The following is an 18,778-nucleotide window of genomic DNA, read 5'->3' on the forward strand; positions in this document are numbered from 1 at the left end:
GACGTTTGAGATGGGCAGGACATGTAGCACGTATGGGCGAATCCAGAAATGCATATAGAGTGTTAGTTGGGAGGCCGGAGGGAAAAAGACCTCTGAGGAGGCCGAGACGTAGGTGGGAAGATAATATTAAAATGGATTTGAGGGAGGTGGGATATGATGATAGAGACTGGATTAATCTTGCTCAGGATAGGGACCAATGGCGGGCTTATGTGAGGGCGGCAATGAACCTCCGGGTTCCGGGTAAGTATGTAAGTATATAAAATGTCCTCCATGGGTGTTAACAGAAAACTTGTGCTAAGTATTGAAAAAAAAAATGGAAATAATTGAATGGTTTGAGAAAGAGAAACTGTGGCTTATCTCGCATCAGAATACGAGATTGGAGTTAAAACTGCGCGATTTAGTAAAAAAACAAGGATAAATGTAAAAAAAGTATGTAAATCTACAACATGAGACCTGAGACAGTCATTACAAAGGGCTTCTTTGCCGCTTAAAAAGCCGTCGTTGACAACCAGACTTAAATTGGTGAACTTCTGATCCACTACCTAGCGAGTTAAATACAAGACCATGGAGGAAATTACAAAATCTTTCAGGATACGGATTATATCCGATTTTTTCGATCAAACGTTCAGTCCAACCCCTTCATTACCACGGGTACTAGAGGTTCTACTGTATGTAAATTAAATTCTTTAAACCTAACAACGTTACACTTTATTCGGATTTGTCTTCATTAATCTTTGTACTTAATAAATCATTCTAATAACAAATGTGTACCAATCACAAAGCAATTACAACACAAGATAAACTATTGAAATAATATCATATGTATTTATTACAACGTAAGTCTGTTAACAATCTTCGTAACGTTATCGTAGCCAATCCATCTCTGTTTAAGATAAGAGAGACAAAATTATTGGAATTACGGTTCGGAACGCGCCTGAATTGTTCCCCCTTTGTTTAAATTTGCATGCGATGATTATCGTGAATCGTTATTCTGGATGAAAAATCCGTTTTTTAAACAACGTTTTGCCTGAAACACGTGGCCTGTTTATGACATGTATTTATAATCATTTAAATGGAACGCATCGGCGGATTCCCTGCTGAAGCGACCCTTAACACACGATATTGATTTGCTGCGTTGTAAATTCTTAATAGAATGACATCAAAGCTGTGCACGGGGCATAATAAAAACATCATAATTTGTAATTAAACAAGCTGGCGGTTTCACAGGGGTACTCTAAAAAATAAAAAAATATGACGGCCTTAAATACCAATATCGGAACGACGTGGGTCCCGCAGTGGCGGTAACCACTTGGCGCAGTGGTGTGAAAAAGTTCGCGAGGCAACCAGCATACGTCACACGAACAAGACCGGAGAGGATGCGCGTTCGTTATTTGAGCTGACGGTTAAAGCTGTACTGAGGATCACGTGAGAGTAAAGGCTGGTTCACAATAAACGGGAACGAGAACCAGAATGAAAACGAGAAGCAGAGGACGTGAATATGAAAATGTTTTATTCACAATAAACCGAGAACGTAGACGATTATGCATATCGATATGCATGTCAATAACGATATGTAAAGTCGATATTTCGCATTCTGGTGTTATTTGTGTATAATTGACCAATGGCGTTCTCTCATGAGTACAAGGCAGCCAACATAAACACAGATTAACCAACTTCGAAATTTCAACTGAAACATTTCATTAGGTACGGTAGGCCTACTATAAATATGCCCATGCATCTTTATTATTACAACCTATTTTAAGTCTACCATAACGTAAAATAATTAGAGAAGAAACATTTGTAACAGAACAAAAATGAACACAACAGTAGTTATTGAATTGAAGCATGAATATGTAATGTGTAATACAACCAATACAGTAATAAAATATGATTCACTTACGATTGGTGTTCAAAGATACAGCTATTGAAAGCCACGTATTCTTCTTCATTTTCTCATCTTTATAGGAGGCGCGCCGCTTATCGTAAACGTGAGGATTTTCCTCAACACTCAAAATTAGAATCTCATCAAATAAAACTTGCTCCATGATGCAGAGCACAGAACAAAATAATGCATAGGTTATGTCACGGTCTTCTTGCTACAAAATATACGACGACAAAATAGCTTTTAGATGGCAATATACTCAATCTAGTGGGCTGTGATCGGAAACGTGAACGCCAAAGTTGAAACTTGGCCAATTCTCCGTTCCCGATCCCGGGCTCCGGCAAGCTTTTCGTTAATGTGAATGCTCACATTTAAATGTACACATTTTAACAATTTTACCGTTTTCGTTTTCGTTCCGATTCTCGTTTCCCGTTTATTGTGAACCAGCCTTAATTCCTAAAAGATTAATATGGCCGTCTCTTTAATGTTGCCAACTAATACTAGATATCACCAAAAGAGGATAAAATTACACAATGCCATGTACTATAATAATAATAATAATAATAATAATAATAATAATAATAATAATAACAATAACAATAATAATAATATAGTATTAACATTAACGATGTTTTGCTTATTTACCACATCTCATCTTTATGTTAGGGAGGTGTTCTCTAAAAGATTCAATAATTTGTGAAAGAGTATATTTTTCTTCTGGACCTCTCGCACATTATGTTAGTACAGGGTGGGGCATAGGAACCAAGTGTTTTTAAACTAACCATAAAATAGTTAGTCTTTGTTTTAACACACTTTATTGGTAGAACAATGTTTGTGAGAACATACCATTTCAATTATGAGCGAAAAATTACATCTGGGATGTGATGTCCGTCTGTGTTGACGCATTGTTGAAGCGCTGACGAAAATTGACCTCTGTTCTTTCTAGGAGATCTCTGTTGTAATACTTTTAATAAATTAATCGATTTCTATTAAATTTCGATCCGAAAAATTCTAACATATTCTTCAATTATGATATGGGCCGAATGTTCGTCTCTTCTTCTTTGTAACTCAGGGATGAAAAAGGTATGAATTGTCACAATGTAACGCACAGAGTTTACAGTAATTTTAATCCCATTTTCTTGACAAAATTAGGGACCGATGACGCCAGAATGTCCTACCACGCAGCAAACTGTTACTTTAGGGCTATGCATGTTTTTCGTGTAAATGACGCGGATTTTCAGCATCCCAATACCGAAACTTTTATCTGTTAACGGCTCCATTAAGGTGGAAATGGGCTTCATCACTCATTGCAACCATCATGTTTTCATACTGCTTATGTAGTGCAAGAATTTCCTGTGCGAAACTCATTGTTGTGGTTATCCCTTACATTGAATTTCTGCACAACCACACATCTTGTATGGGTCTAAATGTAAATCGTCATGCAAAATCCGTCTTACCGTACGATTGCTGATTCAAAGTGCAGCTGAATGTCTATGAGCAGAAGGACCTGGGCTGCGCATTATCGCTTGTCTGACTCAAACATTTCTGGAGTACGCACTCTACGTTGGGGGCCGGGCGGTTTATTCTTCAGTACTGCGCCTTTTGTTCAAAGATTTTTAACCCAACATAAGATGTGTGACGCAAGGGAACAGAATCATTTCGATTAATATTGAATCTGTAGCAAAATTCACGCGGTATCGCGGTCACCGACTCGCCATTCCTAACAAAATAATCGTACGCAAATTTGCGTCCACTGCTCCATGATGCCGACTGCAGGTGAAATGCTATGAGCCACGGAATGGAATGTCACATGCCGCACGTCTCTTCCTTTCATAACGACCGAGTGTAAGCCATTCCAAAAACACTTGGTTCCCATGCCCCACCCTGTAGTTAGTAGATTAATGTATGATTTAATATTAAAATGTATTTTGTCTGACAACATGAAATTCATTGCTTTGATTAAACAGTTTACGATTCACGAGACCTAACCTAAAAATGTACGTGAAAGCTCTTAAGTTAGACAGAAATCAAGTTCGACATCCTATAGTTCGACTGCTTACGTAGGAGAATTAGACACGCCCCTATACGGGCACTAAGAAATGGGTTTGCCATTTGAATGGGAATTGGTTCTGTGTCTTGTAGTGATACTTTTATTAAATAAAAAACAGAATATTTTATTGATTAGGACATCCATATTGATCACTGATTTTAAATTAATGAACTGTTCTTTTTCTATTTGAGAATTGTGCCGTTTGTGAGACGGAACTGTCGAAACCCACTGTGGTACTAGAAGCGCATACACAAGTCTCGGGGCGGGCAGGAAATGCAAGTACAGTACTGTATTCGTTGATGGATAACGAATAAGAATTTGCATTAATTTCACCTGCCACACCCACTACCCTTATTGGACTAAACTTTCAATTCTGTTTTGTCGAACTCAGGAGAGTCCACTGTATTTTGTTTGATCACGTGAAATGAATTCCGAAAACGAATGCCACTTTGAAATGTATGCTTTAGAATATTTACTCCATTATTGTAATAAAAATTTAAACACGAAAGAGATTAATTAAAATGTGAAATGGTATTTCTATCGATTACTCAAGGGAATGTATCACACGAAATATGTTATATTTATTTACACTTAGCCTACCTGACTCTAATCTTGAAATTGTAACCATAACACAAAGCAACACATACAATAACTATTATGTATTAATATTAATACTAATATTAATTAATTATTAGTATGTTCAAATTTCACTAGCTTCCAGTAATGGGCTTAGAAATCTAGAACAATTTGAATTTTCAGAATTTAAACTAGCGACAACTTGTATCACTGCTGCCAACATAGCAGTTATAAAATCACTACCAGTTGTATTTCTCAGTACCGAAATTCGAAACAAAGTTGGCAAAAGAAAATTCAACCTGCAAACTAGAAAATCACCATAATCCACTAGCGTTTGTAGGAATGGGGGAAAAATGGCTAGGTTTCACCCTTAGGATATTAAGTAAGCTGACCCGGACTATACTGAAAGGTTGATCCTTGATCAGCAGGTTTTGTGAAAGTGTAACTGCAACCATCTATACTCAACTACAGTAACTTATGTTACGAGATAACAAGACAAACAACTGGTGTGAAGAAATGAATAAAGGAAAAATATAGAGAAATACGTTTTTTTTCAACTCCGGGTACAAAATATAAGTATACGAATAATCACAATAACAAATTATATGAGCATTATGAAGGCATCATTGGACAACAAAATGGTTTTCGTAAAGGCAGGTCTTACTGTATTGGTTATTTTACACTGAAATTGCTAATTAAAAAAACAAAGAATTCAACTTAGACACACACACATTTTATTGATTTTAAACAAGCTTTCAATAGAGTCAATGGAAATAGATTATTTTAGATGTCAGCAAATGATCAAGTCTCACAACAGTTTTTAATTAACATTCTTATATGATCTTCTTGTTGAATTTGGTATTCCCAAAAAACTAGTTCGATTAATTAAAATGTGTCACAGTGAAACGCACAGCTTTTGCAATTCACTGGGGCTAAAGCAAGGAGATGCACTATCAGCTTTACTTCTTTAACTTCGCTCTAGAACAGAGGTGACCAAAGCGGGTGTCGTGATTACATCGTGTAATCACAGACATTCAAACGGGTACGAGGAGTTTCCTGTGCATTGCTGTGTGTTTTATCCACGTACTGAAGGCAAGCATTGGCGGTATCATGTCTCTCTACAAACTCTGTCTCTACAAGCAGTAAGAGGTGGTTTCGTAAAGAATGAGAAGGAGAACTTTTTTGTTGTTCTGTCGGACAAAATGTAATATGTTTACTTTGCTCAACGGTTCAATTAGGATTATAAAAACATTGCCACGCTGAATAATGAATTATTATTATTATTATTATTATTATTATTATTATTATTATTATTATTATTATTATTATTGACCGTAAGTATGTGTTTCTGTAATTCTTCTGTACGTGCATGAATATTAATATTTTTAGATCTTATACGTAGAAGAATAAAATTATTAGGTTTTATGTCAATTTTAATCTTCTTAATCTTAGATGAGGGTAACTATTTATTAGTTATTCATTTACTAATAATACTGTAGAAAAACTGATTCAATATTATGTGCCAACGAACTGTTAAACGCTAGGAATTGATACAAGTTTTAAATCATAACCACGAAAAGAAAGACGACATAAATAAATGTAAGGAAATCAGCTACCTAATGGGGTTTGAAATATCTCGTGCTTTAAAGCCTTTTATTAGAGTAAAATTTCTCAAAAGAGTAATGATTAAAATAGCCTAAATGACTTGTTCATAAGAAGTTTTTAATTTTGAAAAACTACGAATTCTTTGACCAAGTATCGAGAGAAAAATTAAGAAAATTCCAAATTATATTCAAGAGGAAGTTGAAAAAAGAAGTAAGAAAAATCGTACATTATTATTCACTAGATCTTGAAGACAGCAGTGACATTACTTATACAGCAAAGCTTGAGATTTTTAGCCGCAGAATTGATCAAGATGTTAGTGCAGGAACCACCACTGGTTGTAGTTTCCATGCCAAGTACCTTTCCTCCGTCTCCTTACTTCACAGGCTATCTGTCGCATGTAATCACTGCTGCTCGAGTTTTGGTCACCGCTGCTCTAGAATATGCCATTAGGAAAGTCCAGGATAACAGAGAGAGTTCGAAATTAAACGGGTTACATCAGCTGTTCGTGTATGCGGATGACGTGAATATGTTAGGAGAAAATCTACAAACTATTAGAGAAAACATGGGAATTTTACTTGAAGCAAGTAAAGAGATAGGTTTAGAAGTAACACCCAAAAGGACAAAGAACAGTCCGGGTCAGCTTACTTCATACCCTAAGGATGAAACCTAACCATTTTTCCCCCATTGCTACATATTCTAGTGGATTGTAGTGATTTTTTAGTTTGCACGTTTAATTTTCTTTTGCCAACTTCGTTTAGAATTTCGATACAGACAAATACTACAAATGGTAGCAATTTTGTAACTGGTATGTTTGTAGCTGAGACAATATCGACAATATTTGTCGCTACTGGAGTTCCATGAAATTAAAATTGTACTAGATTTCTCAGCCTGTTACTGGAAGCTAGTGAAATTTGAACATGCTAATAATTAATGAATATCAATATTAATATTAATGCATAATAGTTATTTTATGTGTTGCGTTGTGGTTATAATTCAAGACTATAGTCAGGTAAGTTTTCGGAGTTAGCATTAATAATTTCATGTGGTCAAACAAAATACATTTTTAGGTTAAGTCTCGTGAGTCAATTGTTTAGTCAAACTAATGAATTTCGTATTGCCAGACAAAATACTTGACATGTTGATCCATTTCTCGTATAATTTGCCTACGAAAACATGTTACAAATTATGGAATTATTTAGAATAACCTTCCAACATAAAGTATGGTAAGTAAATAAGTCATTTAGTACGTAGGATCGTGTGATATCCGAGTTGGCAACACTGACAAGACGGCAATATTTGCTGTTTAGGAACTGTTCTTACGTGACCCTCACTATATACGGTTACGTCTCGTGACCAGAATATTGTACGAAATGGAAATATAAAAATTGGAAATTTTTCCTTTGAAGAGGTGGAAAAATTCAAATGTCTTAGAGCAACAGTAACAAATATAAATGACACTCGGGAGGAAATTAAACGCAGAATAAATATGGAAATGCCTGTTATTATTCGGTTGAGAAGCTTTTGTCATCCAATCTGCTCTAAAAAAAGCTGAAAGTTAACATTTATATTACCGGTATATTCTTTACTGACTCGAGGCTTTCCCGGCATTGGATATGGATAATCCATCTTGTTTATTGTTAGCAATATGACTGAAAATATACGCAGACTTTGGAACACGTAAGATTCCCAAATCTGTAACAGTAGATTGTGTTTAGTTGATTGATGGATATGCTTCATACAGTATGTTGTTTGTCCAAGTGAACAAAATTATTTAAGAATCCTTATAGAATTTCGTTTCGAATCACGTAATCATGACTCGTGATACTTATTACAGGACGAGCCTAATTAAGCACTTTTTAAATTCAAGGTAAGTGTTATTTCCACCACACAGCAAGTATGTTTACAAAGTGCAATGAAATAACAACGTAGGTACTTAAATACCAATTCTACAGTCTTCAGTCTAATTTCTCACGTTTCAATAAAACAACGAGCAAAGATTGAGTTCTGCGTACTTACAGGGAAATGAAACTTGACTGACGTTAAGTTTATAGATGTAAACTACGTAATAGCCTACGTGTATTATGATGCAATCGAAAATAAGGAAAAAGTTAGATTCAATCTGAATACGAAATGCAACAAGTAGACCTAGTTCAAAAAAAAAAATTCTGTGATTACTTCAACACAAAAAAAGTTGCGTCACTTCTTATTAATTCTATACAACTCGTAACATGTGTCTGACAAACTTTAAAACTCTGAGGACACGCCCGAAGATATTTCTTAAAGATTTCATATCTGATATGTTATCACTCTTTCTGTTCGTGGTCCAATTTTCAGACACTTCAGTACAGACACCCAGGCACTATCGGTAATTTCATAAAATACATCTATCCCATACGCTGTTTTTTTTTTTTTTTTTTTTTTTTTTTTTTTTTTTTTTTTTTTTTTTTTTTTACTAACAAGACAATTTAAATACATTTATTGCCAATATGGCGGTCGTAGGCTTTGATTATTATACTTGGTCCAGGGCATATGCATTTTTTTTACTTGGTTATTATAACGATGCTGTATCAACTACTAGATATTTAGCGTAAGATTGGTGATAGTAAGATGATATTTGGCGAGATGAGACTGAGGATTCGCCATAGATTACCTGACATTCACCTTACGGGTGGAGAAAACCTCGGAAAAGACCCAAACAGGTAATCAGACCAAGCAGAAATCGAACCCACTCCCGGGCGCAACACCGGATCGGCAAGTTCCAAAATTAACACAGATATATTTAAAAGATTTGCAGGTTCCTCTCATTTGGTTATGTGACACTATATTAGGCACAATCAAGGATTCATTTAAGATTCCACTTCATCTTCTAGGTATATTTTTCTCAGTAAAGGTTTAAATAAAATAATTAAATAAGTAGTGATAAAGAAAAATTCAAAAGTAATATAATATCTGTTGCTTAATTATAATACTTGCCACGTTTTCTTTTTAACGTTTTGTTGTATTTCAGGATCCCTGAGATCATCAATGTAAAATTCAATGAAAAATAAATAAATAGACAAATAAATAAATAGACAAATAAATAAATAAATAAATAAATAAATCTACAAACTGAATCAAACAATCCATACAATGAATGGATGAATGAATGAATCAATCAATCAGTATACTAAGTCGACCAATCAATGAATGTGTACATTAAATCAATCAACCAATCAATCTTCACACTAAATCAATATATATATATATATATATATATATATATATATATATATATATATATATACACACTATGAATGCGCTAAATGAATTAATTAATAATTAAATCAATCTATCTATACACTAAATGAATCACTCAATTGACACACTAAATGAATCAATCAATCAATCAACCAATCACTTAACTAAAGTTAATGTAGGGAAAATTCAATCAATAATGAAAACAACCTATAGGCTATCAATAAAATAATAAGATGGATAAAACAATCAAATAATGAATCCAACCAATAACTTGTATTAATTAATCAATCAATCTATACAAGCATTATATGTAATAAACCATGTAACTGATCCAATCGATGTCTTATTCAATGAATCCAATCAAGCAAGAAATCCAATAGAGCAAGAAAAACAAACGAAGCAAGAAAAATAAATCAAGCGGGAAAAACAAATGAAGCAGAAAAACAATTGAAGCAGGAAAAACAAATAAAGAAAGAAAAATAAAACAAGAAAAGCAAAGCGAGAAAAACAAATTAAGCAATGAACCCAATCAAGTAAAAAAATCCAAACAAGAAATCTTATCAATCGTCCAGTCAATCATCCAATTAACTAATCCAATCATTCTATTCACTACTCTATGAATCCATTTACTGATAAAGATTTTTCTTAATTCTAGCGAAAGTTTACCTCAAATCTACAGTTACAACATCCCTTTACCTACAATAAACAGACATATGGTGATATGAAATTAGGACGAGGCCAATCTTGAGATAGCTAAGACTTCACAACCAAGCCCTAGACGAGATTTGAATTCAAGGCCATAGCCTCAAGCAAATTTAAGCTGCTGATCTTAACCGTTGTGCAATAGTCTGTGTTCGGTAATTAATATTTCTCATTTACTGGAATTCATATATATATATTATGTCTGCTGTAGTTTCCTGCTGGTATCCCGTAACTTCTGCCGCAGATCTTACTGTTTGGAAGGAGGGAGCAGTAATATGGATTGCACCATACAACAGTTTGAAACGTCACTATTGCCACTGATGAAATAACAGTGCATGTGGCGCATCCACGACTTTCAAGCTGTCAACACTTCTAGATACTCGGCGTGACGAAACTGGTAGAACGTTTTATCTCTCGTGCTCTTATCGATGTTTTCGTCGGCGGAACTCCAGTGTTTGCATTAGAATAATGTTAATAACTATAATAGAACCCACGGCTTGTGTGATATGCTGAACTTGTGTAGAAATATAATCTGTTAGTAACAACTACTTAACTTATTAAAATTCACCAGTGAAATAATATAATATTAATAATATTAAGTAGGTTTCGAACTTAAACAGAAAATGCAATTTCCATAGGAAAAAGCCCCTTGCTTTCATTCATATTTTATTTATTTGAATCAGATTTTATATAAAGTTATTTTTAAGTAATGATACTGGGAGAGAGAAAATAGTTTTATGTTATTTAGTAAACTGACCGAAAACAGATCTGAACCTCACCAGTGATACCGAGAAGGCACCACTTGTTATGAGGTAACTAGGCCAGGAGATAATGGGATAGGGTGGCCAATTCCTTTTCACCTTCATTGTGTGTGTGTGTGTGTGCGTGTGTGTATATATATATATATATATATATATATATATACGGTCAGCGCGTCTGGCCGCGAAACCAGGTGGCCCGGGTTCGAGTCCCAGTCGGGGCAAGTTACCTGGTTGAGGTTTTTTCCGGGGTTTTCCCTCAACCCAATACGAGCAAATGCTGGGTAACTTTCGGTGCTGGACCCCGGACTCATTTCACCGGCATTATCACCTTCATTTCATTCAGACGCTAAATAACCTAGATGCTGATACAGCGACGTAAAATAAACCCAATAAAAAATATACATATTTCACTAATCAGACTTCAGATGTATACGAACAATTGTTCTTCCTCTGACACATATGGTCAAGTGAAATGTACTGCCTGATAATAGATGTACAGTAAGATCCGAAAGTCTTATTACCCCCCCCCACCTTGTTTGTATGTTGATGTGCATCCATTTTGAACATGTCATAGCAGATGTGTGACAATGGTTGATACGTCTTTACGGTCCAGCTTGTTTAGTATGGGCACCATCATTGTCACCGCACAAAATGATGCGGCGTCATGTCCTGTATGAAATTTTCCCCAGCAAAGGCGGTGTGATTTCCCTTTGAGGAATAATTAAGCAGCATGTCTGGAAACATGGATACCAGACAATTGAAGATTTGAAGCAAGCTGTTAGGGAGGCATTCAGGGAAATCACACCGCCTTTGCTGCGGAAAATTTCACACAAAGAATATTACCGGTTAAACAATTAATTTATTTCCGGCCTGGATATTTGGCTATTGGCAGGCGCGCTTCCATAAGCTTGTTATCAAAACAGAGCAGTATAGGTGTTTTGATACACCACAAATAACTTATTGAACATAGGTACCGAGTAGTTAAAACATCATTTAGGTCTACTTGCCCAGATTAATAAAGAAGAGAGTACGCATAGCATAATGTGTAAGGAAAAATACGTGTATGTAAAATCCACATCCTTGTGATGACGCAATTAAGAATACGGAAAGAAGATTGACAAAGAACCACATGTACAGCTCGCGCAAAAGATCTGAAAGCCTGGCTGACATCACAGGGAAGAAGCGGAGGGCAGAGTGCAAACAACAACAAATACGCTCTAAAAATCTAACTGAAAATATTGACCTTGAGCTGCTAATCGGAGTCTTCAAGCTCTGCTATCCCTTCCATTTCATCGTCATAGCTGAAATCACCCTCATCGTTGTCATCATCGCTGATACCACCGAGATTTATGATAATTGGGTCTATGACGTCATCAAACAGTACTTCCCGGTCCATATAATCATCTTCTTCTTTTTTTTTTTTTTAACATTTTCAAAAAAAGGACGCAAATCGAATTCAGTCATACTGTTAAATTTCTGCTCTCATAATTCTCTTAATTTACAATCTGTTTCTGGAAGCAACCCATCCCTTCACTATCGACCAAATGTTATCGATCGGGCTTAATTCGGGGTGATAAGGGGAAAGTCTAAGTCGGATATGCCTGGCACTTTCAAGAATTCCCGTAACAATAGGTCTAAGTTAATTGCAACTTATAAACACTTACGGTCTTACTAATAAACCGTGTATAGTTTTTATACGAGACTTATGCATCGTTGAGACAGAAAACGTTACTAATAAACCCTGCATAAGCGATGGGTGTATAAAAAATCTGTAATTATACAATGGGAATTGCTTTGCAGTAGTTATATATACGAAGCCCCTTGTTTAAGCGTTGAATATAGAGCAAAAATGGCCGCCCCTCTAACAGCTGTTCGTATCGACTGTCATTTTATGATGATGGATCCCTTGTAACCACAGAAGAACACACCAAAGAGCACAGAATAAGTAGAATATTATTGCTGTAGCTTGTACTCTTTGACCAAAATATAGTGTGGTAATCGATCAGAGCCAGTTGTACTATCGATTCTTAACACGACACACTAAAGCGCTCTACCGGATGCAATAGAGAATCTCAGAATTCAATTACCTTTCGTAATGAAGTAATGACGAAACTATGACGTAGCTGTGTAACTGTTATGCTGTTATACACGACGTATGTAATGATTATTAGTAAGGAATTTACACACGACTTATAAACGAGCTACTCATTGTATAAGTATAAGACAGTTAAACGTCTGTATATAGAGTTTTTATTAGTAAGACCGTTAAACTAACTGCATATACACAATTGAAATGTTGTCTATACACACACGCACTCTAACTCTATATAGGCCTACACGATTTAAATATCTCTATATAATCTATATACACAATTTAAATACCAATACCATATATACACGCACGCACTCTAACACTATATACACGATATTTCTGGTAGAGTATTACACACACAAATGCTACGAGTGAATATTTCCGTAAAATAATGCAGGGGACTACTACAAGCGCATATTATAGCGAGCAAGCGACTGACTGACAAAGAGAGAAATGTTTCCCAAGTGGATTTTTTTATTGAGTTATTTTACGACGCTGTATCAACATCTAGGTTATTTAGCGTCTGAATGAAATGAAGGTGATAATGCCGGTGAAATGAGTCCGGGGTCCAACACCGAAAGTTACCCAGCATTTGCTCTTATTGGGTTGAGGGAAAACCCCGGAAAAACCTCAACCAGGTAACTTGCCCCGACCGGGATTCGAACCCGGGCCACCTGGTTTCGCGGCCAGACGCGCTGACCGTTACTCCACAAGTGTGGACTTCCAAGTGGAATATACGCCTGACAAGAAACCGTTAACTTATCTACCGTTTAAATTTCAACGGTCTCGAAGCTTTCAGATCTTTCGCACGAGCTGTATTTTAATTAGATCACTGTGGATTGTGGGTGTTAAAGGAAAGGTTACCATAACGCAAACTTAATGCATTAACTACAAAGTGAAAAAAGCGGTCAAGATAAGCAAAATGGGCGGATGCGGTTAATTTCAAGACAGTCTTCGCTCACACGATGAATAGTACATAATTATTGACCAAGTGTTCATATCACATGTCCTTTAGTCTTTTTTTGTGGTTTAGCGGTTACCGCTCTTGCCTATGGAATTGTATTTCCTCCTGAGTCCTGAGATAATTAATATAAGTAGACAGTGGATGCGGGATGATTTATCGTTGAAAGTAGGCGCACATTTACTATATGTTACATTTTTTTCATTCAGACTATTGGCCCAACAGGTTTTAAACGTAAACAGACGATGTCATCATGCTACTGTATCTCCGTACAGTCAAAAGGAAAATAAAAATTATGTACTGAGTAGCACATACCTCGTCATTGATGGAATTACTAGCGTTGATATAATTCTCGTAAGTTGTCGAATCTGAATCGTCTTCGTCTATCGCTTCAACAGTTTTTGTATCGTGAGAATTTCTGAAGAAAACCTCTAAAATGGGGATCACTCAATTTCTTTAGAGGAATATTTGCACTGAGCATCATGTTGCACTTGTCTTTGCAAAATGTTTCGTTTAGACCCGCACAACTAAATGATGATAATGATGTAGATGGTTCCTCAGATTTCATTTCAAAGCATTTCCTGTGCGATGTGCTGTTGCAATGTTTCTCTGTACCCTGAGTTTTTCTGCTTTTTATTTCAATTTTATATACATTACACACGATATTGCCTTCGTTAAGACATAAAATGTCACTCCCATACTTCTCAATTGCACTTCGTATCTCCCAGCGAATTGAACGTTTTGCCTTCGCAATCATGAATGGATCAGCACAACACTATTGAACGCGTACTAAATACTTGAGCAGGATAACACAACTGCACGCATTGCGTTGCAATATTACTATGAACGGACCGGGGTGCTTCGTTCTGTACTCTGCTGTAGTCGCCAGGTACACAAAAGACTGACGACGCGGCACGTGCCATATACTCTAATACGAAACAACTTCACTTTCCCTTAAGTCACCCCGCATACACTGTCTGCTTATAAGGTATACTATACTTCATATATTCCAGTTTAAATATGTGTAAATACAAAATTTCATTGTGACTCCTGATTTTTTATATGAATATCTTAGGAAAAGAAAACTACAGTCACTTCAGATATTCGAATAAGAAAAATCTCATCCAGAGAATTGGCATCTGGAAAGGTTCCCAAAATGCTGGCTGCGTTTCCACGTTGGATGGCTATTCCTATTCGTTGCCGTAGATATTGGGCAGTGAAGGTCTCCAGTAATAGTCACCAAACTTCTATCAATTTCGGAAAGCAGGTCTTCTGCTTCTTTACACCAGGAGCCTATTGTTTCGACAGAAAAGACGATGAAGATGTAATTGTCTACTAGATGTACGTATATACTACGTTTACTGCGTAGGGCAGATTCTGCTGCAGAGCTTGCGATTTTAGAAGTTGATGGCAAGTGCGATGGAGCTAAGGTGTCCACGCATGTCGTATCCCACATTAGCTATTTTCCTCTGCTCCATGGGACCAAAGTTAATCCATCAGGGCGCTTTCCATCCGTGCGACTAATCCCAGTGGGTTCTAAAATAGCAGGGATACCAGAAGATGTTAATGCTCTCTTATGTCGTTAAATGTTGAATGGCTAAAAAACGTCCCTTATTCTTGACATAGCTCAGAGCATGATGACCGTAAGTGTCGACAACTTCCCCACATACACATTTATGTGGTTGGCAGATTCTGCATCCAAGACATAGAGCGACTGCAGTCTTAAAAGATTAGTTATCCATCTGTGTTCCAATATTTGGGGAAGTAGAGCTTGTAGCCAGGAACCCGCTTCTTTTTCTTGTACAGCCAAAAGCCGAGCTTGGTCTGTTTCTGATGTACAAGATGTTACAAGAGATTCTAGGATGTGCCTAATAATTATATCATCCCAACAATTCTGGACGTCTGGATGAGCTGACGGTTTAGAGTTCCTGGATATATCATTCCACCTATCCAAACCCTCCGGCAAATAGCAGATTTCGATCTCATGATTATGATATAAGATGTATGTGCAGAGAACCGAACTATAGTATAATATACCTGCATTTGTGCCCTAACTGTAAACTGTAGAATTTTTTCAGCATTTTTTCTCATGTCAGTGACTTTTTTTTAAGTATACCATTTTGTACCTTACAACAGATATCCGAAATGACGGCCACCAATTTTAGTATTTACATTTGAGTGTATCAGAAATATGGCAATACTTTTGATTTCATTGTTTGATGACAGTATTATTGTTACAGAAAATATGGCATTACTGTTGGAAAGGCATTTCAAGTAACAGCAATACCACACCACAGCAACGCTCAGCTTCGTCAATAGTCAAGATGGCGCTGAACATGCAACAGCAAATTAATTACAGTTGCAGTGTGGGCAATATCATACGGTAGCGATCTTGAAGCCGTAAGACTGGCGAGACGTGATTTAACGTAGCATTGCAGCCGTCGACTGAGGGTAAGGAGAGAAAACGACTGCTGGCAACGGCAAGCATCCAGGAAGGAAAACCTCCTGAAAGTAGCAATTGACGAAGAAATTTATGCTATTCCAGTGGGCATATATCACAAATCAATTAATGGCTTCCCAAAGCGTTCCCAATTATTCTTTGGATTTGAATAGTGAACAGTTTGAAGTAATAAAATGACTTGGTTAGTATTGTTGTAAGTGACTTGTTTAATTTGAAGAATTGTCTTTCGAACAGTAATGTCATATTTCTTGTAACACTAATACTGTTATCACACGATGCAATCAAAAGTATGGCCGTATTTCTGATACACTGTGTAGGCCTACATTTTAGTATGTATTTTTAAATTTAAATTTATTATTTACATTTACTACTTACTTACATTTTCATAAATGTGGTGAAGGCACCATATACAAGAATGTGAGGACCACGTTAAATATGAACAAGTTGATGACAATAAATGGTCGGCTTACAAGCAAAACATATTAAGTAAGAAAATATTACCTTTGAGAAAAAGGCGTTTTGAAAGCTTTTAACAAAACTGTATCTTTTTTTTTACTTGGTTATTTAACGACGCTGTATCAATTACGAGATTATTTAGCGTCGATGGGATTGGTGATAGCGAGATATTTGGCGAGATGAGGCCGAGGATTCGCCATAGATCACCTGACATTTGCCTTATGTTTGGGAAAACCTCGGAAAAAAACCCAACCAGGTAATCAACCCAAGTGTGAATCGAACCCGTGCCCGAACGCAACTCCGGATCGGCAGGTAAGCGCCTTAGCCGACTGAGCTACCCCGGTGGCTACGAAACTGAATCCTCAACATAATATTTTTAGCAAGTCGTTTCCCTTTATGTGTAGTTAATTTTCGAATTCCAAGTTCATAAACATACATAATGTACAGTCTTAGAAAAAAAGTTTTGTCGCAGAGATACTTTAAAAGTCCCAGAAAAGAGGCAGTGCGCATGATCAGATATACAATGAAACAAAATTAATTTTATTACCTCAATCAGTCGTTCTCTTGTGAACCAGGTCGCTCGTCCTCTGATCATGCGCATTGTTTTCTTTCTGGGATTTATAGTCTATGCGACAAATTTTTTTTCTAAGTCTTTACATATACGCCCTTTCCTCATCAGTAATATTTTTGACTTAATCCGTTTTATAGATTCATTTTATTAATTTGTCCTACATAATAATATCTGTGATATTGACAATATTTGAGGAGAAAAATTCGCTCCAGTTGACACTGGACATATACGTCAACATATATGCCTAACTTGGAGTCAGGCCACAAAGGGAAACATTGAAGGAGGAGGATTCGGTCCGGTGCTGTGGATTGAATTCGGCGTAGCTCAGTGGTCAGAGCGCTTGGTATGTAGAACCAAGGACCCGGGTTCGATCCCCGGCGCCGGAGCGAATTTTTCTCCTCAAATATTAATTAATCCGTTTTGCTTGTAAACCGACAAATTATTCATATTCTAACACTTATTATCTACATGTAGACAATCCATTACGTTTTACTAACATGGAAAATTTCATCAGTTGAGTGGAAAGTATAAATATGGAGACATTTTGTTAATTCTATTCTAAACCTTTTCTCTTGACCCATTAAAGATATTTTGACACTGTATTGAAGATCGTAATATAATGTGACAGCCACGTCGAGGCTCGATCACGCGTCCCGCAGAGGGCGGGGCGCACAAGAAAACGCGGCAAAGAAGGCTGCAGCCGCTCGGGTCTGGAGGGGCGCGACGTAAGGGAAACGACGGCACTCTAGTCCGCGGCAGAGAGCAATAAGCAGCTGGTGACTGAGGGGAGAAATCCAGAGAAGTCTGGATAGGCGTCATCTTCTAGGCATCTGTCGATAGATCGCGAAATCGTAATTTCTCGAAACTATGATTTGGTTATAAAATACGACACGCGAGTGAACTTGAGCAGTTGTTGTTGTAGTCGTTGAACAGCAAGCCAGCCAGTCTTGTGTAGCAGTGAAGCCAGCTTCGAGATCGGAGTTCGACTTGAGTTGTGTCCGTAACTGTGGAGCCTGAAGTCCTGAGTTTGAGTGCAGTGGACCGCAGTTGGGGGACCTGAGTTCGAAGTTCAGCGGATTGTCTCTGAAGGTCTGGGGTTCGAGATACTGTGAACTCGAGTGACTGAGCTAGAAGAACTAGCCAAGGCAAACGAACTGTGAACTGAGAACCGACAGTTCTGATTTGTAAATAGTGCTTTGTGAACATTAGTTAAAATTAGCAGTACATTGTTGTTCTCAATAATCCAAGCAAATTGTCATTGTCGTCTGTGGAGTGCAATAACGAATACTCTGTTGCTGTGTGGAGTGGAAATCCCATTGTTGACGGGACTGTTTACAGTCAATTAAAGAAAGTGATTATTATTGTTGAAATAGTAAAGTTATATTGTTGTTTTGTAATAAAAGTTACAATATTGTTCACATTGT

The 18,778-nt window shown here is 36.7% G+C and overlaps 1 non-coding gene across 1 annotated transcript; it reads left to right on the top strand.

Moving 5' to 3' along the window:
- The first annotated feature begins 17,667 nt into the window (after positions 1–17,667).
- TRNAY-GUA (transfer RNA tyrosine (anticodon GUA)) lies at positions 17,668–17,740 on the top strand. The gene has a single exon. It is a non-coding gene; the product is annotated as a tRNA-Tyr (tRNA).
- Positions 17,741–18,778: the final 1,038 nt, after the last annotated feature.

The sequence above is a fragment of the Periplaneta americana genome, chromosome 6, assembly GCF_040183065.1.
Source record: "Periplaneta americana isolate PAMFEO1 chromosome 6, P.americana_PAMFEO1_priV1, whole genome shotgun sequence".
Taxonomy (NCBI): domain Eukaryota; kingdom Metazoa; phylum Arthropoda; class Insecta; order Blattodea; family Blattidae; genus Periplaneta; species Periplaneta americana.